The 26,111-nt window shown below is 40.5% G+C and overlaps 1 protein-coding gene across 3 annotated transcripts in view; it reads right to left on the bottom strand.

Annotated features, from left to right (window-relative positions):
- galnt1 (UDP-N-acetyl-alpha-D-galactosamine:polypeptide N-acetylgalactosaminyltransferase 1) overlaps positions 1-25,823 on the bottom strand; it is a 57,661-nt gene extending 31,838 nt beyond the window's left edge. Inside the window, exons 1-2 of one of the 3 annotated variants that reach the window (XM_085473718.1) lie at positions 25,410-25,823; positions 8,698-8,810 (exon numbers count right to left, since the gene is read on the bottom strand). The gene's annotated coding sequence lies outside the window, so the exon portion shown is untranslated. The remainder of the gene's footprint in view (positions 1-8,697; positions 8,811-25,409) is intronic. The other 2 variants (XM_085473719.1, XM_085473721.1) reach the window with 2 other exon arrangements.
- Positions 25,824-26,111: the final 288 nt, after the last annotated feature.

Below are 26,111 nucleotides of genomic sequence, written 5' to 3'. Positions count from 1 at the left end.
TTGCTGCGTAGATGCTCTCTGCTCCAGCGGAAAATACATGCAAAGTTAGCTAAACTAGTTTCTGAACTAAGAGCTACAAACTCTAAGGCACTAAAACAGGTTCAACTTTCTATTAATGTAGCATGTCAGGAGTCAGGCAGCTGCTCTGCAGGTGGACAGGACTGCGTTATTAATAGGTTATGAGCGAGGCTCTGGGATTGATTACCGATTTATGTTCTACATTTTTTCTCAGTTTTTAATTTTTTTTTCATTCAGACTAATATATTTTAAATTTGAATGGGTCTCAATGATCAGTGTTAGGTGTTTATTTAGAAAAACTCTTTTATTATTTTATTCAATCCGTTTTTTAAAGCAGCTCCGCAAACTGGCTTACTCACTCTGATTGTCTTCCACATGTCACGTGAGTCCTTAATGATTTTAACTTGGTGGACATTATTGTTCATTGTTTTGTTATTTATTTATTTATTTTACTCATGTGTGATCTTTGTTTTGAAAGGGGCTTAAAATAATAATAATTATTATTATTTATATACACTCACCGGCCATTTCATTAGGTATACCTGCTTTAACAGTAATCTATTGGGATTTTCCCACTAAACCATGTGGGGTTTACAAATAATGGTCTGAAAAAGAGAAAAGATTGAGTGAGCAGCAGTTCTCTGGGTGAAAATGCCTTGTTGATGTCACAGATGATATATAACATATGGTTGAACAGCATTATTGATAATGGCCTTGCTTTGGCCTAAATACTGATATTAGTAACGATCTAAAAGAAATCAATACACCAAAATCAAAATGGTGCTATTCTCTTTGCAGTGATGGTTGTGAGCGTCGCGGCATTTCAGCATGAAAGTCACCTCACTAAAAGAAAAAGGTGCCACTTAGAGAACATTTCATGATTTCCACAGACCATCTAATAATTAAGATTAACCTGAGTACAGAAAAGGAGTGCCCAACATCAGCTGATGTCAAGATTAACTGTCGTCATCTCAGACACAACATTTCCAATTTCACAACACTCACAACAACAACAACTAAATCAAGCCAATAGACGTGCTTAAACACAGCAGCGCTGAGCTGAAACAGGCCCTGCTTCAGTTGTTTAGTTTCATTCTCCCGACAGTTCTATAGTCTGGTTGTTTTCCTGAGATGTGGAGCCTGGGGCTTTTTTTTATCCCCACTACAGAGCTGAGAAATATCAGACCGCACGTACTACTAAGCCACTTGTGTAAGCAGAGTCAATCCCCCAGTATTATCAATGCCTGGTTCCTGGCCTTATTTATTGAAAACATTCCCCTGAGCAAACCCATATTGGCTTTTTACCAAATCACGGTATTACTGGCCACATTTACACTCTACACACTCTAATTAATCAGCACGTACGCCACAAAACAATGGTAAAATCTTTGCATGCTTTATTGATTTTTAGAAAGGCTTTCGATTCCATTTTGCTAGAGGGTTTAAATTAAAACATTCTCTGAATAAGCACAGCAGGTAGACGTTTGAAAACAATTAAGTCGACGTAAAGTCTTATTCGAATGACCATCAGTACATGAGGAATGCAGAGGTTGTCAATAATCCTAATCCATAATTTCTAATGTTAAAGAAAATCTTTTTTGCGTGTGTTTGGTATTTTATCAAGACTTCTTTTCTGCTTCTTTAAACACAGCATGGAAAGTCATTCACATAAAGGTCAAGATGAAACCTCTCAAGTAGGATGGAATGGCTGATATATATGATAGTATCTTTCAACAGTTTTATGTGACAACCTATAAATAGTTCAGTCTTCACCGAGGGGCCAGACAGATTTCAATCAATATTTGTCAAAAAATAGCCCACATATAAGCCTGAGGACTCATATCATTATTCAAGCTTAATGTCAAAGGCCTGCATTCAAAATATAAAATAAGATTCACAAGTTTAAGTATTATTAATGTTTTAAAGCACCAGAAATAAAAGCAATTGCTGTGAAGAATAACCCATTTCACTCTGATGTTTACTTTGTTTTTGGATGACAACTAGATTTTAGTTATTGATGCATGAACAGGTTCATGTTAATGTTCCTGCAGGTAAAGGTGGGGCTGACTTGAACCATTTCACATACTGCTGGGTAGCGTGTGAATTCCCCTTTGGGCATCATAATGTTAGTTATTTCAAGCTAAACACTAGGGCTGCACGATTAATCGTTAGAAAATCGCAATCTCGATTCATACTTATGTGCGATCTCATTTCCAAATGACAACGATTAAAAAAAAAAAAAAAAAAAAAAAAAAAAAGACGACGACGATTGTACCGCATTTTGATCCGGGACGTACTCTGCATGAAAACAAGCGCTCACTCTTCCTTCTCAACAAATGACAAGGGCGGAGCCTTATACCACGTGATACAGAGGCTGTGCCGTGTGAATTAGCAGGGGAAAACCAACGGAGAGCACGTCAGGGATGAGGAGAAAGTGACAGGAGAAAATCCGTCCCGGTCAACCACCCAAACATCAATAACGGGAACCTTATACAGCGCTTCCCTATACACGTCGAACTCCCGCAGGCACAAAGAAATTACGGAGGCTATCACTTATCACCTGACCAAAGATATGGCTCCCATCAACACTGTGCAAAACGAGGGGTTTAGGAAAATGATCAACACCCTAGACAACGCTACACAGTGCTGTCCCGCAACTATTTTTCTATTGTTGCACTACCTGCTCTATACACGCAGTGTCGAGCAACGGTGGAGACGGAATTTCAAGCAGTACAACATGTTGCAGCAACAACAAAACGTGAGACATTTGTTGTTTTTATGTTTATTTATTGTTTTTATGTTCAGTCTCAACTGTTACGAAGTTGATGTGCAGTTAATAAGTGCAATAAATATTTATACTGGAAAAGAAAATCGTGAGAGAATCGTGATCTCAATTCTAAGCCAAAAAATCGTGATTCTCATTTTATGCAAAATCGTGCAGCCCTACTAAACACAGACCTTGCTTTTCCTGTGCTAGGTGTCCCTCCCACACAGATGTGCGAGGGTAATTTCTAAATCGGACAAGTTATGCTGGTAATACCGATCCTGAGCAAACAGGGCTCATATCAGTAATAAAAGCAGGAAAAAAATTGGAAGAGGCTAATGAAGGAGAAAAAATTGAAAGAAGAAAAAAAAAGCAGGGACAAAAACAGCACTTCAGCCTCCGGCAGCAGTATTGACAGTCAACTACAATGAATTTAAAATCATGAGCTTAGAAAAAAAGCCCAAATCCCAGGAAAACAAATAGAAATTCAAATTAGGGAATACCCAATGCAGTCAGTACCTGGCGTTTAAAAACACTGCTTTGGTAAACTATCATCTGGCAGTGAATGCACTGAAACAAAAAGCATTTTTGGCATTTAGGAGAAAATCAGAAACTTCAGCTATCTCCCAAGTTAAGTCAAACCTGTCTTGGACGGACCATCAGCTGTTAAGAGATCACTAGATGTCAGCTACCCATCAGAGTTCTGCATGCAAAAAACTGCAGGTCCATAATAAACATCCCAGGTAATACCCACTGATTAGCAACACTGAAAAAAGAACACCTGAAGTCACAATGAACAAGGACCAAAGGAACCTTTTTTACAATTCTAAAGACATAAAGACCTTTAGCACTTCCTTCAAACTACATGGGGCATCAACATGAAAATCAAAGCAAATTAAATCTGGCATAATTTTTTGGACACAATCCTTGGTCACGGATCAACATAAGCTGCAGGCACAAATGATCTATTAACTGGCTTTTGTAAGTAGTACAGGGAGGAAGCCTCTGTCTACAGTTAACAGCTACCTGTAAACTTAGCACACAAAGAAATAAGTCATTTTTAATGCTGAGTTATATTGGTTTCAGTTGCATGTCTCATTTCCAACTCAACTGTTAACTTTAAACCATGAAACACAACAAAGACACACCTCCAATCATGGTACTCCCTGGCTTGTTATTGTGGTTGTAGCCTAGCTGTAGCCATGCCAACTGCCAACTCCCAACTGGCTATTTAATCATGTTGGGATTCCTACTGGCATTGGGAATGCAAGCAGAAAACACTCTTTAGAAATGTAGTTCTCAGGGGACCACACCTGTGAGTCGTTAAACCTTGGGGAGCCCCCAGAAGTGTATTAGTCAGAACGTACCATTACTGAAATAAACCTCAACACTGTTCAACCTCAGACCAACATGGCCTTCCAATAACCAAAGAAAGTATTTTTGGATGCTCCCTTATTTCCCATGGGTTTGTCACAGTGGATGGATCTGCATGTTTGACTTGGCAAAGATTTCCTGGAGCAACCCTCCCATTTATCTGGGCTTGGGACCAGCACTAGGAGTGCATTAGCTTGTGACCCCCTGAGGCTGGGTTTGTATCTCCTCCAAAAACAAATCAAAGTAAACTAAATTATTAAAGTGATAAAAAAAAATGTGTATCTAGAACAATAGGTAAATCAAATGCAATTTGTAATTGTCCCTAAAGCATGAATATAAATTGGTAGAGTAGCATAAACTGTCTGAAATGCAAAACATAAACAGTTCCTGATGAAATACAGACTAAGCGGACACAGTCTAGCCACAGAGAACCAGTGACACAAGAAAGCTGGCCTATGAACCGAGGAAGAGGTACCGCAGAACAGTTCTTCTTAAAATATAACAATTAATATCAGAGCCAAATTTGGTTTGTGAATCTTCGCATAGGTGGATAACAGTGAAAAACAGCTGATTCTGTTAGTTGAGGGACCTGCAGCATCTATCTAAACTATCTATTGGGGTTTGTGATACAGCCTCAAAAATCATATTACAATATTTAAAGTAATTTTACAATAATGATCATTCTGACAATATTGGACAAATAAAATGCTGATAAAACGTTTTCCATCCTTCTTTTCCAATGAGCTACTGTCATTGAAGACAAACTACCTTATTCAAAGTGTGAATCTTTCGCCACAAGGTGAAAGCAGAAGCAGCATTAGAGCGTAATAGTAGTGACACAGCATAAGTCAAATACTGGTGGTGGAGTTTTCCCTGTAATTCTAAGTGAAAGTATAACACAACCTGCACATCACCACCTGATAGTATCTCCTCCTCCTGTACGTTCATACCCTGGTTTTACATGGTGGTGTCTTTTTGCCCCAAGTGATATAACAAGTTAGTTTCCACGTTTATCAGGAACAGTTTTCTTGTATATTTTGCAAAGAATTTTTTTTTTTTTGGAGTTTGTTGAAATAGCTTCCTTTTTACAAAATCAGAGTTTGCCATCCAGCTCTCTATGTCAGACATGCCTGTTCTTGTCAAGTTGTTGTGTTCACTAAGGAACATAGATGCCTTTTATATCCCATAAAAATGTATTCCCCATATTATCGCAGAGGATTCATCCCTACTACTTACATAAAACATTGTTAAACGTTCTAAAAATCAGTTTAAAATACAAAGAGGAGTACAGAGAGAACTGCCCATGGCAGCGTAAAAGTCCCAGCTAAAATTGATTACCAATGCAAAACTTGGCTCACAAGCAAAGTGGAATTAAATACTTCAATCTCCAATCACTGGGGCCTTTTTGGCCAAAATCAATATGCATTACTGTCACGAGGGGTGTTCCCCTGATGGTTGGAAAGAGAGTGGAGCTTGTTTTGTACACGTATTAAAATAAATTGATCACAACACACCTAAGAACACATAAATGACTGCATCATCCTGGTGGTCCATTTGATGTTAGTATGCTGTAAATGATCTTTTAACAACTATTAACTTTTTTGCACTTGCCTCGCAAAAATGCAAAGGTACACACAGTGGAGGCTTTGATCACACTGGCTGGCACAAATAATACAACAGTTTACACAATTAAAACATCATCGCAGGCTGTGTGTTAATTGGTGTTAACACGTACTCACACAGAAACTCCCTAATCACCCTGTAATACTTAAAGTCTGAACCATTAGGCCCAGTGGGTTTGTGTGTCTGGTCTCCCCTGTATGTTTGCGGCTCTTTTCTACTATTACAGCTGCTGCTATTCCTACTATAACTCATGCCAAGCAGGAGGGATTAACGAGTCTCTGACAGCACAGCTGGATTTCTCTGCCTACTAACCACTTTAACAATATGCTTTGATTTTTTTTTTTTCATATAAAAATATGAAAAATTTTAATATTTCTAAGACTATGTTACAGTGCAACCTCGCAATTTTGTGGCTGCTTTCATCTGTAAAACGTCTTACAGTACCTTAGGCAAAAAAAAAGGAAAGAAAATGTCTTTAAAGTTTATATCTGAAGCTACTTGGAAGAGAACTGCATTGCTGTCTATTAAGCATGACTTCTTAATAGACTGTACAATGTCAGCATATCTATTTCCCCAGCACATAATATGTGATATATTTGTCATATTCTTTGGACTTTTGTGGAGCTACTGGTCAATTTTCATACATACACAGTATAAAAACCAATGTGCAGACATATGTTTAGCTGCCCCCCAGGTAACATACAATAACAAAAAATCAAAGGTTAACTAGGCTCTGATTCCTCACTGCATTAAAGTATCTGTTGTGTTACACAATTTCTAATCTGTATTATAAAGCACACAGACATACAAGAGTAAACAACAACAACAAGGAATCAGGAAAAATACTTTGTATTGTTGCATTGCATTCCTTGCATTATGTTGCATTGATGGTTCTTTTGCAACCCTCTTTTCATCGTTATGCCATTGTTACGATTTTTAGCATTATTGATGATCAGTGTTCTGACTTTCTCATTCTCATTTTAGAACCAAACACAGCAGCGCTTTAAGTGTCGTTTAAAATTCCTTAAGAAAACTCTAATGCAATCTTCACATTAACTGAATTTCCTGGAACAGAAAAAGCTTGATAAAAGTTGATTTATAGTTGCTGTTACAGCAGCTGATAAGATCAAAGAAACATCCCAACAGAGTTATGTGCCAAAGGTAGTTTGGATTTTTCAAATATGGTGACAAATCAGATATAATAAAGCTTTGTAAATTTTAGAGAAGGGCATTGCTGGATGTCAGCAACAGGGGGGAACAGGGAACCACAGAAGCCAATAACACTAATCTAGTGTTGCAAATGAAACTTCTGCTAACATTAACTTCCCACACTGACACAATATGACACATTTTGCCTTTGGATTTTCAGATTTTACTCATCTCTGTATTTAGCACATTACCCTTTTTCACACATAGCCACCAGACAGTAAATAGTCATAAAGAGAGCAACGTGCTGCAAAGACACGCGTCACTATTTTGGGGACTTTCTTTTAGTTTTGACACATTTATAGGCACAAAATTGATAACAGGAGCAATTTACAAACTAATCGGTGATTTCAATCCTTACTTATGTACCTATGACCCTTAATTTTTGTTTTTCAACAATTGTTTAACAACACTTTAATTAGAATACTTAAACTTGTGTATACAAATAGTGTGCTAGTATAATAATGTGTGACAATGGCATAGATTTGTTCAAGGGTTCAACACACAGAGCATAAACAATAGATCATAGCAAAGTCTGAAATATGAAGACAATACGAGACAGTTACATAACTGTTACAAGCTGTTTCTATGACGCATTAATGAGTTACTGATAGTAAAAAATGAGAGAAATAAGTGATATGAGATCGGATGAAGCAGTGCTCTCCTACATGCATTTTACAGTTGTAATAATACTCTAGCCATTATTCTTGTTATATCTTCATTTCTCATTCTTTCTTTTTACTCTTCTTTAACTTGACCTCATTTTTATTTTTTTGGTTTTTTTAATCACTGTTGTATATATAAAGACTTTGCCCTCACAATGAGCCTGTGGCACTTTAACTATTTTGTTTATTTATTTCAAACTATACCTTTTTTTTCTATCCTGCTATGGTAACAATGTAGCTTCCCTTGTGAGATCAATAAAGTATCTATCTGTGTAGATATGTATATTCTTCGTTAAATATAGCTGCTGTAACTTGGGCTTTCTACATGATTGCACAGCTGAATGAGGCTAATAAATGGGGACCCCACCATGAAGCTTACAAAGAATTGCATGCACCGCTCCCGCTTCACTCAGGCAACAACAAGGCAGACCCACCTCTCCAATGGAAAGCCTTTCACTTTGCTAACCTCTTTGACAAAGGCAGCAGAAATGCAACATGAGCACCAGAATTGAGTCAAAGTGAATGCAAATGTGCCTAATTTGCAATCAAAAGGGTCAGCACACAAAATCAAAAGAGGCACTTTGCTGTTAATGGGGTGCTGAGGTTTATGTTTGACAATGTAACATGTAATTTCTCAAAAATAGTTTAAGCACACATTTTGATTTTGCCCGTAGGTGAATAAATCTAGTTTGTAGTATACATCAGGATCATATGGGGTGCGATGTTAAAAGGTTATATTTAGACTGAATTTTATCCACTGAACTTCTCTTGTTAAAGAAATTGGATTTTTCAGCCAGAAGATAGACTGGCTTATTAAAACAAAGAAAGGGTCACCATAGAGGAGCTGAGGTCAGTAAAAGAAAAAAAAAGAAAAAGTTGCATATGCATGAACCGGTAAATTTGTTTAATATATCCAGTTCAATACACAGTACAATAAAAAAAAATCTCAGCCCTTTAGGTTTCAATATGAACAACCCTATCTACAAAAACGGTTGTGTTAACTGTTCTTTGTTGCATCACTTTGTGTAGCCATTCCTTAATTCGTACCTTTCAAAGTGAGTTAAGGGGTCTCTGGTCAGATGTGCAGGGTGCTCCACCAGTAGAGGGGGCGGAGCTTCAGAGATCCCACTTCCTCTTTTGCTCGTCACTCATACATGCTCCTTGAAGAGAAAAGAGAAATAAATTTAGAATAAATATTTATTGTGCTAAGGATGTTAAAAGACACCAAACATGCTGGCTAGAGGAAACTCTTGTGCAATCTTGAAACTAGAATAAGGAAATGCTTTAAAACAGCTCTTCATTTATTTATTGTTTTCAAAATTCATGCATCGTACATAGGGAGAGTATTTTTTCAAATGCCTGGGAAAGGAGACATTTTCTGATCTATGAAAAAACCACAGGAAGCCAAAAACACACTTCTTGTCTTTGCATGTACAACAACGGTGCTATTCTTTCCTGCAAGATTACAAAGTTAGCGACACAATCTCACAGGGCAAGCTCCCACTCAGCAAATTATGCAAATGAGCCAAGATTCAGTCAAACGTGCCAGTATAGTGGACTTTGGAAAGTTCTCAGTCAATTAAAAATTGGCATCCAAGGTCCGCATCTCTTTTTATTATGTCATAAACCAATCATCGTTCCTCTTTCCAGCGGAAATCTAAAGGTCAAACATGACCAAAGACGCCGCCAGCTTTGCAGCAGGATAAAAAAAAGCAAGCGGGGAAACAGAGGGATGATGGGGATGATGGGGTGGAGGGAAGCAGGGATAGGCAACTGACGAATTCTCAGAACTGCTCATTTCACTGGATTAATCTGCTATTTTTGAAAAGTCCACAGAGAGCAGAGATGAGAGCGAATATGACTCAGAGTGGGCCTGTGTGTATGCGGGTCTGCGTGTCCTTCAATCCGGCCCTTGGCCTACTTTAAAGCCAAGTCATCATTCTGGTCCACTGGGGCCTCATATTGCCAGCCAGTGTATATATGTGTATATTGAGGAATTGTATTACAAAAGCAGCCATACCATAAATCTCTTCCTGCCAGCCCACACACTTCTGCATTAGTGAGTGTGAGGAGGCTGTGCTGCAGTGCAGGTATGCCTCAGTATGAGAAGAGTCGTGGCCACCAAAGGTGTCTGCCTGTCTCCTTCTGGGTGAGTCATCAATCCTCATCTCTCTCTTACTTTATCTCTCATATACGTCGTAAGCCGTCTCTGTCTGCCCTTCTTTTCTCACTCTTTACATGATTTAAATGAGCCTCCATGAAGTTTGAGTGGAATGTAATTCATCTGCAAATTGGAAGCAGGACAAGCAAGAGCTTCTAAAAATACTCATCAGATTCCCCTGACAATGACAAAATAAAACTACAGAACACCCACCACACACTCACACATGACCACACAACACTGCAGTGCAAATAGCAACGCTCTCTGTCTTTGTCTGTGCAAACCTCTTGCTCTTTTTAAAGTCAGAATGCTTTCTACCTGTCTCATTCTCTGCGAGTTTATGAGCTCTACATGTCTGGGTGGAAAAAAAGATGACAAAAACCACAAAACCCAAGACGGCAGACAGCAAGCACAGCAGTGATGATGAGAGAATGAATATTGTGAGAAAAGTGTCTGGCAGTAGTGCCCTTTGTTACGCTCGTGATAATAAACTAGCCTCAGTATTCATGAAGTTTTGAATGACTGTTTTTTACAAATGTAAACTTGACTTTGTACCTTTACAACCACAAAATGATTTCGTAATAGATACTCCTGCTACCAAGGCATGCCCCATTTCAGAAATGAAGCACACACAAACACACTGTTCACAAGGCATAAAATATAGTGGCACATTGTTTTGGCTTACATATGGACAGAAGTATGAGGCAGAGAAAGTGAGCATGCAAGGACCCGTCCAAACACTGGCAAACACACAGTTGTGCCAGTGAAATCTGACATTATGTAAGCCAACACAGGAACCCTAATCCGGGCAGGGATAGCTCAGTAGGTAGAGTGGTGGCCCCATGATCGGAAGGTCGGGGGTTCGACTCCACTGAACGGCTACCCTGAGGTACCCCTGAGCAAGGTACCATCCCTACACACTGCTCCCCGGGCGCTGCATTGGTGGCTGCCCACTGCTTCACTGGGTGAATGGGTTAAATGAAGAGGAACTATTTCCCTATGGGGACTAACACGCACACTTTACACTTTACACTTAATCCAGAGAGCAGAAAGAGAAGTCTATGCCGTGAGTGTCCACTTTGTTGCATGCTAAGAGGTGTGATGTGTACTTATAGTAAGGAACTTTTTTATTTATGTTTGGGGATATAGCCATTTAGTTTTTCCTGCTGCACCAAAATCATACCAGCTTTTACCTTCGGAAATGAGATAACTCCAAAACACGGCCTGCATATATTGTAGCACTGACACTGCTATGCACATGAGCCAGATGTGACTGAGCCAGTTTTACTGCAGTGAGCTAATTTTATCGCTGTAAGGCCTTACATAAAAATATGGAAAAATGTATCTGATTATGGCTGATGCATTGTAAAAAAAAAAAAAAAAAAAAAGCAGCAAAATTTTTTTTTTCTGGCACAACTTCACCTGCTTCCAAGGTGCATGGAGAGGATGAAAGAAATAACATAGCAGGAACTCCAGCAACGCGTTTTGGCTTGTGGCCTTCATGAGGGTCATCATGACCCTCATGAAGGCCACAAGCCGAAACGCGTTGGTCAAATATTAAAATTGTTCATCTTCCCTCAACTGTTGCTGGAGTTCCTGCTAAAAAAAAAAAAAAGAAAAAGAAAGAAAGAACAAATTGCACCATGTACATAAAAAATACATAAAAATTTAAAGTACAGTTGAAAGTTGGTGTTTTAGTACTAATATATGAAGGATGTCAATGAGTGAATTTGGCAAAAGAAATTCCTCTCCCAAAGGTAAGCTTTTGTGAAGGCAGATCTCCTACTACAGACACCACAATCAGTATCAGGAGGCAAAAGGTTTGTGCATTTCGAATTTTCTGCAGTCTTTGCCATTCCTTTGTTTTGTACACCTCCCTTCTTCTTTGTTCCAGCTGTGAACCAAACCAGAGAATGCAGGATAGGAGCCAAAAGGCTGTGTCTTCATCCCACCCTACTCTTGCCTCTATCTCAGTCCCTACAGAACACCCTCTGTTATTAATTCAGTGTAACAGTCTCTTCTCCCACTTAGGCCTCTTTCCATTCAGCTTGACCCGACGTAATTCCTGTCGTAAATCCAAAATACCAGTGACTCAGGCGGACTAACAAATGCAGAGGTGAGGAGGTGCTCATGTGCGGACTAATGAAGAGATTTCTGCACGCAAGCATAAAAGCTTCTCTCTCTGTAAGCAAGACATTTTGCAGAAAGAGAATATCATAAGGTCCAACATGACACCTTGCAAGATAAAGCTGGCATGCTTAAGTGTGACAGCTGCAGCCAAACAAGGTTGAGGAGCTCTGGAACAACCTTTGTTCTGGACAATTTAGAGTGTAGTGTGGGTACAGCTAAAACTAACAGACAGTCAAATCAGTCTTTCACAATCCCCCAAAGCTCAGTGTGAGCACACTGTGATCAACCAGCCATGTCTAAGCATTAGACCTAACTGTTCCCCTCTCTCCACAGACTGCCACAGAAAGTCACAGAGTAGAGGGGAGACACTCATAGACAGGAAGAATGGCCTCTTCTTTTAGACTATGTGATAGCTTAGTAAGAGCATGAAGAATGTGTGTGTGTGTGTGTGTGCGTGCGTGCGTGCGTGCGTGCGATATGCGACTCTGTTTGTAGCATATGCTGTAACAATGGGAGCTTAAAGATGGCATCTTTGGTCTTAGCAACAACAAACAGTGCTGTGCCAATCCTGAACAAACTACAACTTCCGTCCAAATCCTTTCAGCATTCCCTTTGACCTCTTGCTCTGTCAATCACCTCGTGGTTCAAGTGGTGTGGGAAAGGAAGGCTTTACAGGGCCTGAAGCACACCATACACACACAAAAACCAAATCAATGCTAAATAGGGACTAGAGGAAAGGCAACAAAAGATGACAACAACATTATCACAAGTGATTGCAGCCGTAGCTCACCATTTCTGACATCTTTCCAGGGGAAGCCCAGGAGGGAAAAACAGGAATGCCAAGAATAGCGTGAGGAGAAAATAGGTAAGAAGCAGCTGGCCCAACATCCCTGAACATGTCATACTTATCCTGGATGACACAGCTCACCATTTTGCCTCTTTTGCTTACTTTACTAATGACGTGCATTGGGACCTACATGCCTATTCCTTCCACACATACAGCTTGCACTTGCAGAGGAAGGCGAGTGTAGGAAGAGGAAGAAAGAGGAACCAAAGGACAGACAGAAAAGGACAGAGCGAGTAACAGAAAGACAGAGATCTGCTTCCTGTTTACTGACGGCAGAGATTGCAGGAAACAAAGCACCAGGCCACAAGACTGTTAACAGTAGTGACAAAGAACACAGCATAGATACACACTACCTTCCCTCTTCTGTGTCCTGAGTGATTAGACAGGCCAGATTTATCATCAACTTCCCCATCCATCTCTGTGTATCTTGGTAACATCTGCATGTTTGTGATTTGTTCTTGGTTTCTATCTCCCTCCTGCCCTTGTTCTAGCCAGCCGCCGTGCTAACAGGATCAAGCTTAAGCGCATGCACACCCCCAGCTGTGTGCACAAATGCTCCCGGCAACATTCACCAATCTAAGACAGACTTCCCAGCAATTCCACGTGGCGCTGCAATGCACTGCTTTTGTGGTTTAGTCAAAGTGTGGATTTAATGCAGTTTCCTATCACATGAGCTGGCTTTTAGCCACACTCACTGCAACTACATTGTAATTTCTGGAAAAATATCTTTGGAAACACTTGAAAAGAAAAATGAGAAGTATTTATAATTACTTTATGAAATTTAGAACACATTTCTATCTTATGATTCAGTCACACTAGAGTAAAAATAGGATGGCAAACTCCTTATGACTAGTGACTCAGTGGTTGCCTTTTTTTTCTGTTGGAGTGCAAGCAATGCAAGCATACAGGTAACCTAGTAAGAGACAACCTGCCTGAAACCAATTGCAGCCCCACTCACTGATCACAATCATTGAAGGACAGACTGGTGATGGGTTGCCAATATTTGGTGTCTACTTCAAAAATGCAAACATACTGCTAACACATCACAATAAGAGTGAGGCAGTCTGTTTAGATAAGTGCAGTTTGTGAGAAACATTTCTTTGAAACAGACTCGACTCAACTAGTTGCCAACTTGTTGTGTTGTGGTTCTGTTCCTATATAAAATCAAGACTGGTAAGCGCTCATTTCATTTTGGTTTGGGCAGAATGTACGAAATTTCCAATTGAAATGCAATTTTTGCCAATTTATCAGTTACAACTGCTGTATTATCACAAGAGATTGCAGATAACTGCCAACTTAGTTCCATTCAATATCAAACTGACAGCAAACTGACTCTGTCTTGTTGCCACGTTAGTTTAACACTGTCACACAAGTTGCTTTGAAGACAGCAACTGACTGCAAGTGGTTGCAGACCTGGTTCCTGTCTTCAAACCAACCATTTCGAAGCAACCTAGGCATCAAGATCAAAAGTGGACTGCACACGGTCAAAATAATTTTGGTTTCCAACCACCATATGACTAACATTAAGAGAGTTGCCTCTCATTTATCCATTCTCTCGCTCTCTCTCTCTTTCTGAAAATAAGCTCTGCCTGACAATACAGTGCAGCCCTGTAGAAAATAATTCAACAGCAGGGATGTTGGACTGGTGATGTTGTTGACTGATTCCTTACGCCGTGTTTTTAACAACACTACTGGATGAAAATATTTTTGGAAATGTTAGCAGCAGACTTCCAATTTGACTGTATTTTTGCAGCTGTGTTTTTGGCATTGAGAACAACTGAACTGCACTCACAAATGTTCTTCTCTTTTAGCAGTTGGCTTCACTTACTCTTAGCATAAGGAAGTGCAAATCAGCACAAAAACAGCAGAAAACTAAACAGTTCTGGTGGCATAAAAAAGATCCCTTCTCTACAATACATACATATAAACAGCACAGGTGGCATGGAAAAGCATGTTTGGTCCATAGAAGTAAGGCTGTTATGAATACAATCGGATCCAGAATAGCGATAACTGAAATCCGAACATTCATGTTTTTATAACCACTTTCTGACAAAAATTAGAAAACACATAAACTAAAGAGTCTGAGGTTAAGATGCATGAAAGAAATCATCTCAGAAAGGAAGTTAACAAAGACATTTTGTCCCTTCTAATGTCCTCCTCTGACAGTGCACAGCCTCTGTGTAGGTGTTGCTGCTCTCTGCTTTCGGTCACTAGGTGAACAGAAAAGATGGAGAGAACCGGAGAGCAAGACATCTGCTATCACTACCTGCTTTTTTTTTTGGGGGGGAGGGGGGGGGTTGAAAGGATGTGAAAAAGTCACTAAAATGATAACAATGTTGTGTTGTAAAGATGTGGGTTGCAGTATCTATGGCCTCAGGCTGCAGCAAAAAGCAAACCTTTTACAAAATAAAGTGAAAATTTCACTAAAGCAACTTTTAAACAAGAAAATAAAGATGGTAAATGGCCTGTATTTATATAGCGGTTTTACTAGTCCCTAAGGACCCCAAAGCGCTTTACATATCCAGTCATCCACCCGTTCACACACACATCCACACACTGGTGATGGCAAGCTACATTGTAGCCACAGCCACCCTGGGGCGCACTGACAGAGGCGAGGCTGCCGGACACTGGCGCCACCGGGCCCTCTGACCACCACCAGTAGGCAACGGGTGAAGTGTCTTGCCCAAGGACACAATGACCGAGACTGTCCAAGCCGGGGCTTGAACCGGCAACCTTCCGATTACAAGGCGAACTCCCAACTCTTGAGCCACAATCGCCCCCAAGACATTCTCTATTAATCGTTCTCTAGGATTGGCGCATAACCTGCCTGTCTGTTTGCATGATTTGTTCTCATAATCCTCAGACAAATTTAACACCACTGGGCCAACTCAAGTTGTTTGATCTATGACACACTACTGCCTATTGGCATCTGCAAAATGCACAATCCATCACAGAGTAAATATATCTGAATACACACATACAACTCTGCAGATGCGCACACACATAAACACACACTCGCATACACACACACACACACTAACAAAGCTAGCAGTATCAATACTTCATTTAACCAACTCTGTCATGAGGTCAATAGCCCCTCCACCCACACACAAACACACACACACTCACTCCTAACACCCCTCGTCACACTACATAACCTCCAATAAGTTTCACTGTGGGTTCTAAATGTTCAGCAATAACTTTGGCTTAATTACTTCAGGTGAAATCCACTATGAGCGGCAGGCATGACTAATCTGGTCATCCTCTTTCATATCTAACCTTATTAAGAAGTCATGTAAATTTTCATCTCTATTTATATCTCAGTATGCCTCTCAGTATACTCTATTCTTGTAAAATCTACCACACAGAAATTTAGGTGCCCATAAGTAACACTTTTAATCATGTAAATATACAGAAAACGGCTTGAACAACTAAAAATACCATGGTATTTTTGCTTGAGGCTATGTTAAAAAGAAAACTCAAATCAGATCTCAAGTGCAGCTTGGTTCTTCTTTTATTTTCTACTGTTGTGAAATATATTTCAGGCTAGCCCATGCGCAGCAAGTACAGAGGCAGCATCCCTGCTGCTGTCTCTCTCTGACCCGTGGAGCTGCAGCCACAGTGACCCACATCCAAGCCTGTGGCAGATTATACTGCATCACATGCAACACACACATTCCCAAGATACATGAACACAGTGCATCTGACATTCGTGGCTTGTAGAAATGCAATTTCTGATAGCTTAGCAGACACACACACACACACACACACACACACACACACACACACACACACACACACACACACACACACACACAATGGACAATGGACGAGTAGTTCTGCAGTCCATCAGCCTAGACTAACTGTTGATATGACTATCAGTGTGCCTGGTCTACAACAAGCTCACTCAGAGACCTAGCACAAAAAAACCACACAGACCCACACACATGCACACACTAGATAAGAGGCAGAGATGGACAGTTTTGTGTATGTTTGCGCAGAGGGGAGAGCTGTGCCTTCGTGAGGGTGAGCCCCAGGCAGATAGCTCACTCTGTCACATGGCTAAGACAGAGCACAGAGCTTCCACAGCAGTGTCAGTCCTTTCTGCCCTCCTCTGCTTCTCTCTCTTACCAATAACTTACAGACAAATTTCCATATAGGACACAAATGTTGCCTTCAGTTATATTTGCATCAATTAATTATTTATACAACCTTGAGAATGGCACTGCGGTCACACCTTTGAGAGTGTAGTGTCCTTCTGTAGAAACATGCGGAAACTAAGCCAAGAACAAGCACAATTTACTCCCAGTGGAGTTGAAAACATTTAAATGAAGAATATGAAGAGCAGTATCAGACTGCCTTTGTTTATTTACATTTTTACTACCTGTGCTGCCCTTGAATAATTTGGCCAAGACAAACATCAGCCTACAGGCAAACACAATGAAAATTAGCGGCTAAATGTTCAAAAAGCGAAAGCATTTGAGTATTTTTTATTGCCACCAAACAGCTTGCCTGAGGTCTCATATAACCATATTCATATGTCACGAAGCAAACATTATATCCCCCACCCATTATTACACAAGATATACAAGCACACAGAGAAAACCCCAGGGTTTTAAAAAGATTCCTCAGCAATTAACTATATAACACTCAAACAGCAAGCATATTTGGCAGCAAATTTCAATTCATTTGTAATCTACATTCCTGAAGGAAATTAAAGTATGAACTAATACTGTTATTAGTCAACTAATACTAATACTGGCAGTATTAGTTGACAGTAATATTAATTACAGTCAACTAATAGTGCCAGTGACTACAGTATTCCAACTGTAGTCACTGGCAATCCATCTGTTATCTCTATACATTTTGTTTGACTTTTGTTTGAATTGTAACCTCTTTACCCACATCCAGTGTGAGATAACTGTTATTTGTTTCATTGGTTGCTGTTGTCAGGTAATAAGAGTGACTAAAAGCTTTTAATCACTATCATTTAAGGAGGGTGACTTTTTCCACAACAAGATCTTTCGTTTAACTGTTCAAAGCGCTGCAAACAAAGACACATTAAGAGCTGTCATCCGAGTACAAACAGGCCCTGCTTTAGCCAGTACTGCAGACCATGAGGCACTACACAGACTACAGAAATGGAGTTACTCTGTACAGTGGACTGTAGCTGCCAGCTGCTCCAGGACAGTGAGGCTGGATTAAATGCTGAAAACAAATATCCCCACAGAGGTCAATTATACACAATTTAGCTAGGCTACCGTGCACACACAAAATACTCTTAGACTGCTCAAGAGTATTTAAAACGCTTATTCTGTGAGGCCTATTTTGTGCTTGAGATTCACTGGACTGACTCTAATGTAGTACCCTGATTAGAAGTGGACGATAAGACTGAAGCCTTTTCTCGGATGTAAGTAAAACATGAAATATGATATCTTGAGTAGCAGTCATGCGCACGCACTCATCTGCCGGGCTCTTGGAAGCAGTCAGAATGATTTTCTCAGTCAATTTTCATTTTGAGCTCATCAGCTGTGGGTTTCATGACTGTAAGACAGATTTTCTCCCTGGTTAATTTCAGCAAGTATAAAAATGTTTAGAGATTCTCTGAGCTAGTTTTTGGATGACAGAACTTTCAACCATTTCAGTGAGAAAATGCACGAGTTCAGTGGATCCAGGGTTAACACCTTTGACTTAAGCAGGGATTATAGTACAGTTTTTTTATAGTCCACTTAACACAAGCATCCATGCAGATATCCAAGTGCCTGGCTGTTTTTTGATCATGCTGAGAACTTACATTACAGTGCACCACCTACACATGCTCACCAAGTGGTGGACTTGAGGTGTATAACATAGACCATAGGTGTCAAACTCTGGCCCGCGGGCCAAATTTGGCCCGCAGCCTAATTACATTTGGCCCGCGAAGCCATACCAAATTACTATTAGAGCTGGCCTACTGGTATTATACAGCTAATATATATATTGTTTAGTATTAAGCTTTGCTTGTTCCATATTCAGTTTTTCAGCAAAACTTGTTTGAGTCCATAAGAAAAGATTCATTCTTATATCTGGAGGAAGTTTTTTTTTTTCAAATAAATATTAACGTTAGCCCACGACTTTGTTCCAGTTTTGAATTTTGGCCCACTGTGTATTTGAGTTTGACACCCCTGACATAGACTGTATGTGTGCTTGGCTAAGCAGATGCTTCCTGACAAAACCTACCCAGCCCTAGAAGCACTGGGTGGGTTGTGTCGTGCTGTCATAATACTGTCGCAAATAAGTATCTAATCTGATAGAAGAAGGAGCTACTTAAATAAGTCCTCCCTTATTCACAAGAGGCCAGATAGCCCTAAAGGGAGTTACAGCTTTCAGGTTTGCACTGGTATTTCTCTCAAATTAGACTTTGCACATGTGCAAAACTATTTCTCCAAGTGGTTCTCCCTTGCTCTGGACTTTTCACTAGGACTCCAGCAAATTAAATTTACTTTCCAACTGCTGAGAGAATTTGCATGAAAGGACTTAAAAGCTAGCACTGTTTGTCTAACTTGTGTACTGTGAAAGAAGAACTGGTGTTTATAATTTGTAAAGTTCCTACAGGAAAAACGTGCATACTTATCAGATTCACGCTATAAACAGAAAAAGAAAAAAAAACCCTGTTGCTAGCTTCCTTAAGTTCCTGACAGTTTTAGAAGATCATGTTACATCAGTGTGTCCCACTTTTTTAAACCAAATTTACAGAAATCTTTTTCTAACTTTAACAGCATAATCAGTCAAAACAAGCAGGGAAAACTGTCTAGAAAATTCCCTTAGCAGAAAAGTCTAACAAAACAAACAACTCTGAAAGACGAATACAGAAGCCAAAACACACGCAAAACAAACAGAGTGTAAAATATTAAAAGGGACACAAACTGGTTCCAAGCCAGACAGAGAAGAGACGTGTCTGTCTAATTATGGACCACACTACTGTTTCTCCATGAGTCAGCAGCAATTGAACGTACACCACTTCTTCCTATGGCGAGCAAGGAGGGGGAGGGGGAGGGGGGGGGGGGCAAGGAGCACGACTGTCACCATGGAAACTGCCTCTGTCGAGTAGTATCTCAGAGTGAAACAGATGCTTTGAGCGAGATACGGACACACATGAACAGGACACTTTTACAAAGAGGGGAATTGTCAGAGCAAAGCTGATAACAGCATATACTGTTACTCAATGTGACTATGCTGAGCTGCTGCATGCTGTATTAGCTCATTCTACTGAGACTTTCAAGGTGACTTTTAAACCTAGGTACTTTGTCTGTGCAGCAAACAGTAGCAGGCTACCGGCACTTGTCATTAGGCGTTTAAGTTGCCACAATTTCTTAAAACCAATAAACGCTCACATCCCAAAAACCGACTTGTTTCAGCCTCAGTATTCCAGCTTCCTCTTTTCGCCACTTAAGACGAACACAACATAGACATAGACATAGACATCTTTTAAGTTGATGTGTATGGCAAACTTAAAATCAAACAGTCGTGCATGCAGTGGACATGAAACTGCATTAGTGTATTTCTGGATACCTGATAAATTAATTATAACATTCAGGGTTTTTTTTGTTCTTCACCAAGTCATGAGGGAAATATTTGGCTTTTTAGCTGTACAATGGTCCACATGTTGACCAGCCTTTTTCCAGTTTGCCATTTTGTGTTACATTTCTGTAATAATAGCAATAATAAAAAACTTTTTCAAACATTTCAAACTGTACAGATTATTATTTGAACAAATAGAAGCTTCAAATATATTTGAAGCTTATTTGAATATTTGAGAAAATGAAACCAGTAAATGTTTAGAATGCTCATCAGAAAAATAAATACACTTATGAATAAATAAAAGTAATTGTCAGTTAAGTTGTTTTTTATTGACTAATTAATTAACTGACTAAACGCTACTGCTCAGCAACAGCAACAAAAAAACAAACAAACAAAAAAAAAACAGTTGTGAACTATAGACCAGACTCAATGAACTGTAACAAACCATGCAGAGAGAAAAACTGCAGAGTTGGCAGATCATATTTTGTGAGTTTACCACACCCATTAACACATTTACACAGCACACTGTCACATTGTGCATAAATACATGGTTCAAAAGCTTCTACACAGAGCCGCTATGTTGGATGGATATTTGTAGCATCTTGTGGGGAACACAAAACGGAAAAAAAGCACTTTGCAACACTTTAAGCATCACTGAGTTTACTGTAGCACTAGCTTTTGTATTTGTATTTGATAAAAGTCACGGGTGACTCCCGACAAACCGTGACAAACAAAGTCTTCATCTATGCAAATATTTGGGTTTTTTGGTGCTACCTTGTGAAGACTTACATACGTAACTGAAATGAAAACAGAAATAGACCATTAATTCCTTGTCAAAGGAGAGCCAGAGCAGAAAACAAGAGACTGCAGCTAGGAGTTGAAATAAACCTCTGCTGAATGCTGGGATAAATCCTATTTCCTTATCATTAAGCCAGCAGAAACACTGTGTCCATCCAGCTGAGACACTCTGGCTGTGACAGGCTCTGAATCATCTGTAGAGGTCCTATATGCAGTTTATACATACTGCGCCACATATAGGCGTGCTGCTCTTTTTGCCTTCACAGTTACAGTTTTTTTCCACCAAAGCATATTTATGAGGAGTCAAAGTGCAACAAACGAGGAAGGAACATGTTCGGTAAATGGCTGATCCAGCAAAGGTCGCTGAGTGTGAAGGGTGTGATTTTCACACTAACATGTAATTCTCAGAAACAATCCTTACATATGTGGACGCACACTTTTTGTGTAGGCCTTCAGTCGGTTCAATGCTGAATAGGAGCAGAGAGCTGGCAAGACTCCCCGGTGGCACTGGCTGACCCACTTCTATGCAACTCTATCCCTAAAGTGACCCACTGTAGAGCCAGAGGACACACACGTATAGCCAAGCACCAGCACACACATTCACACACACAAGAGCACAAAACTAAACTTGTCTGCCTAAACCCTAGAGGACTGAGAAACAGGGAAAAAAATCTGCTAAATGCTGCCAATATCCCCTCTCTCTCCTTCTCGTTACACTCTGTTTTCAGCTTCTCTTACTTGTCTGAAGATCAGCCATTTAGGTCTCTGCTATCTGATCTAGCTAAACTAGCTACAGGGCCACACTTGCCTTTTTTGAGCAGAACAGATGTTTAGATCCACCCCCTCAATCAAGTTGACGTGTCGGCTTTTGCTAATTCTCTCTGATATTGGGATAGATATAATACAGGCTAAATAATCTTGTAGCATGCTCAAACTGGCTTTAATTCGACCACCATCGTCTATTTTTCAAAAATACTTTTTAGATTTTTGGCAGCACAAAAACAAAACCCATACTTGTTTCACCACAAAAAACAAACATATATTATACATAATAGCTCCAAGTTGGTGATGTTATTCCAATTTATGGCAACTCTACTCTGCTCTGTGACAAGAAAATGAGCTTTCAGCTGCACTGCCAATGCCAGAACCAACTGCTGCAGAGGGTAGAGATAATTCTGTCTGATGTGAGTGTGATCAGACAACATTATTAACAACAAAACCCATCTTAGTGGAGTAGCTGGTTGGTAAGCAGGCAGTAATCAGCTCATGCACTGACAGCTGATGTTTGTGCAGTCCTTTTCATGTGAGAGCGAGATTCCATTAAAGAAAGCAAAAGTGACATTTGACAAGCTACAACAGATACCACAAAATCTGTCGCCGCCAGTGGCTTTTGTCTATGACAATATGCATCCATATGATTAAAGTGTCCCAGTTATTTCTTATTCTTGCAAATAAACGGTTACCATCATTATGCATATTTAAATGACTTATTGTTTTAGCAGAAAATGACAAAACACTGAAAAATGCTCATTATGGCATCCTTGAGGTGATGTCTCGTCTTTGTCTAAGCAGCACAGCAAATCTTAGAAGTTAATTAAAATAAATAAATACAAAGACGACACAGATTTGGCTGCCAGTTGTGCACACTAGAGAAGCTGCTATCAGAATTTTGCAATGACGGGCAAAAAGACTGCCAACTTGTGAGAAGCAATAACAAAATGATTAACTGGGCAATTTCTTCAGTTCTAGTTACACTTTATTAAATACTTCTCACCTACTTTGCAGGCCTATGTTAGGTGGTAAGCAAGATGAACAACGCACAAAGAGTGGAAGTGCAATAAATTTTGCTCACTGATATTTAAAGCACTCACACGCTCAGCAGCCACTGCCAGGTCATGGTGGCTGTGCATGTGAGTAATGCCAATGTAACAAAGCAGGGTGACCCAGGTTTTGGGGGGGAACAGGCAGGCTGGTATGAGTCCTCTCGCATGTATCTCTTTATGTGCATGTGTGCGATCCGGTCTTAGTCTGGAAGTAGGAACAATGGCATTCCTGTGCTCTGAGCTCCAGGTGGCTGTGGAAACCCAATCCCAAACCAAGCCTCACTGGCACACAGATCGCCAGGGTCCCCGAATGCTGCTGCTTCCCTCCGGAGACACAGATCAGAATAGAGCTATTGTTCCAGAGCAGCTCGGAGTAATAAATGCGCCACAGCCACGCTTGATGACAAACACTAGCAAACACGCAAACAGGACGGCAGTGATTTTCGCCTTCACTTTCCAGATTATTTACTCAGCAGCAAAGCCAATGAAAACGTGAGCTACTAATTTCTCACTGTGATTAAAAATAGGGAAAAGGTTAAGACACTTTGTTTGTAACTGTCCCTTATAATTTAGATGTTTTGTAAAAACATGCTTTTGCAATGACTATATCCACCTGCAGCAAAAACATACACAACTCATTACTTAGTCATACTCACTATATGACTTAAAACCACAGTGACGTACTTTCCCCACACACTTTTCCCCCTCCTCAATTAATCTCATTCACTAAAAAACTATTTTTGTTATATTCCCAATGCTGTACGTCCCACAGATTGGCCAAAATGTTCCCAGTTTGAAAGACTCTCAAGTCAGCCATAACAAACATGGTTACACAAGCACACACACACGGATGCAAATCTGCTACAGCCTGAACACACAGTCAATGCAACACAGGGCAGGAAACACATCATGCAGACTCCACAGCCTTGAAATGAGGAACATGATTCATTTCCTTTCAGAGCTGGATAGTCATGCCTTATAACACAAGCCTAAGTTTAGATATCCAGCTCTGAGGCAAAGATCCTCAACATGGCACAAAACCCCAGTTATGATTCCACAACTTCAACTTCCCATATAGATTTCAAGGAAGCCAAGCACTATGTGGTCAGGTTATTTCTTCTTCTATTTGGTAGTCAGCGCTACCACACAGATAATCCTGTTGAAAATGATCAAAGCCTTGAGCTCGCCTGCACCATGGGACCGCTGCTACAGGTAGTGAACAAGGTACCGCACAGCTTCCCTTAAGCAACACAGCGTATTCTCCTGCTGCACTCTTACAGGCAATGCCACACGAGTGTGTGCACGCGCGCGCACACACACACACACACACACACACACACACACACACACACACAGAGAGAGAGAGAGAGAGAGAGAGAGAGGATAAATAATACATGCTTCCTCTTTTCTCTCCCTTTAAGGAACATGACAGATTAATTTAATTGGTTCCCTGTCAATCCTACAGCTTCATCAGCTCTGCTGTGCAGAGCTGCCGAGTCTTGCAGGATTGATAGTGGATCCATTTTCTTATCTCTGAGATAATTACAGCATTGTTAATGCCCGCACATTCTCTCTTCTTTCACTCATACATACACGCACACATCAGGCCCCACATGCTTTAAGTAACCCTTTACAAAGTCTTTTTAGTGACTGCGTTACATTCAAAGTGACTAACCTCTTCAAATTTGCACTGGCTAGTTTTCTTCTCTTTTCCCAGCTAAAGTCATCTGACCTCTATTAGGCGCACAACAACAGACCAATCAGAGGTTAAATTCCGGGTTTACACATCATCTTTTTCGGGTTGTGATGCAACAATGAAGCATTAAAATGTTCAGAAAGGAGGAAAAGAGCAAAAGGAAGAGCAGATACACATTCCACTGTAACCATTATGCTCTACTTTAAACAGACGCTTTCTTTTGATCTCACTGGGTGAGATCACAGAGCAGTCAGGAAAACTTGATAACTAGCACTCATTTGAATTGACCGTTAGTAGGGGGAAACAAGTCGCTGCAGTCAAATGCGGCAAGTGTGCGATAGCACTGACCCCGGCAGTGGCCCATTCGCGCTACAAATCAACAGTCACGGTTGAACGCTAACGCGGGATGGATAGAAAAAAAGTATTTATGAGCACCGTTATCAGGGAAGCAGCTTTCCCTTCACTTGGCGTGTTTCGGTGCGGTTGTGGAACAGCATCTACCGGTTAATTCACCTGAAAGCAAAGTGGCAATCTGTGCCTTAAGCGGAGAGTCGCATCGCATCCCTGTTGCTCGGCTGCTTCTGTCAACAAGCCCCGCTTTGCCATAACGGCGGCTGCTTGCCTGCTACCAGATAACCGTAGGGGGGTCACTGGGCAGAAGCAACCCTCCAAAAATGACTATGTGGCTAAGAGAGGAAACAACAATCACTGCAATTGGTGTTAAAACAAGTATTTTCACCTTACCTAGAGTGACTGGTCACCTCAATCAGCCGTGGCGCAAAGAGTCCGCAGGCAGAAAACTGATACCGACTCGATACAAAGTATCGCCGCTAAGTTAGCGGGCTAGCTAGCTTAGCGGGCTAACGATGGAAAGAAAAGGGGGGTGAGTATGGCTCTCTCTGTGTCGTCGAGAGAAGGCAGTTACCTAAGAAAACAAGCAAGGGATGAGGTGTTTCTCACGCAGCTACAGGAGCACCTTCCGGTGTCAAAAGGCGTGAACGGAGGAGACATCCATTTGAAAAGAGCGTACGGTAGGACTGTCGGTGTCAGGCGGCTGTAGCGCTATGCGGTGTGAGCTCTCTCTCCCGGAGCGGACGTACAACCTCTGCCTGGGTCTGTGCGAGAGAGAGAGAGAGGGAAAGAGAGAGAGAGGAGCAGGGCTGCTGATGTGCGGAGCAAACACAGGCAGCATCACTGCTCATCCCTCCTTCGACTATCACAACCCGGAAGAAATACTGTAACTGATCCCTGTTTTTATTTTTACACAGTCCAAAAAAGAGAAAATTTCAGTTCATTGATCACCACTATTTATTTACGCATATTTTCATTGATTGAAACCTACTTGTTAGTGTGAATGATGCATTTTGGAGCTCGTGTGACGTGAGTGATGTGTTATAAAACAAACATTATAGAGGTCATAATTATAGTAATAATGATTTTAATAAT

The sequence above is a fragment of the Copadichromis virginalis genome, linkage group LG11 (assembly GCF_057382275.1).
Source record: "Copadichromis virginalis isolate Kocher_CV1m ecotype Utaka linkage group LG11, C_Virginalis_male_GT1.1, whole genome shotgun sequence".
Taxonomy (NCBI): Eukaryota; Metazoa; Chordata; class Actinopteri; order Cichliformes; family Cichlidae; genus Copadichromis; species Copadichromis virginalis.
Note: the sequence above shows the minus strand (reverse complement) of the source record. Positions and strands in the feature narration are given on the sequence as shown.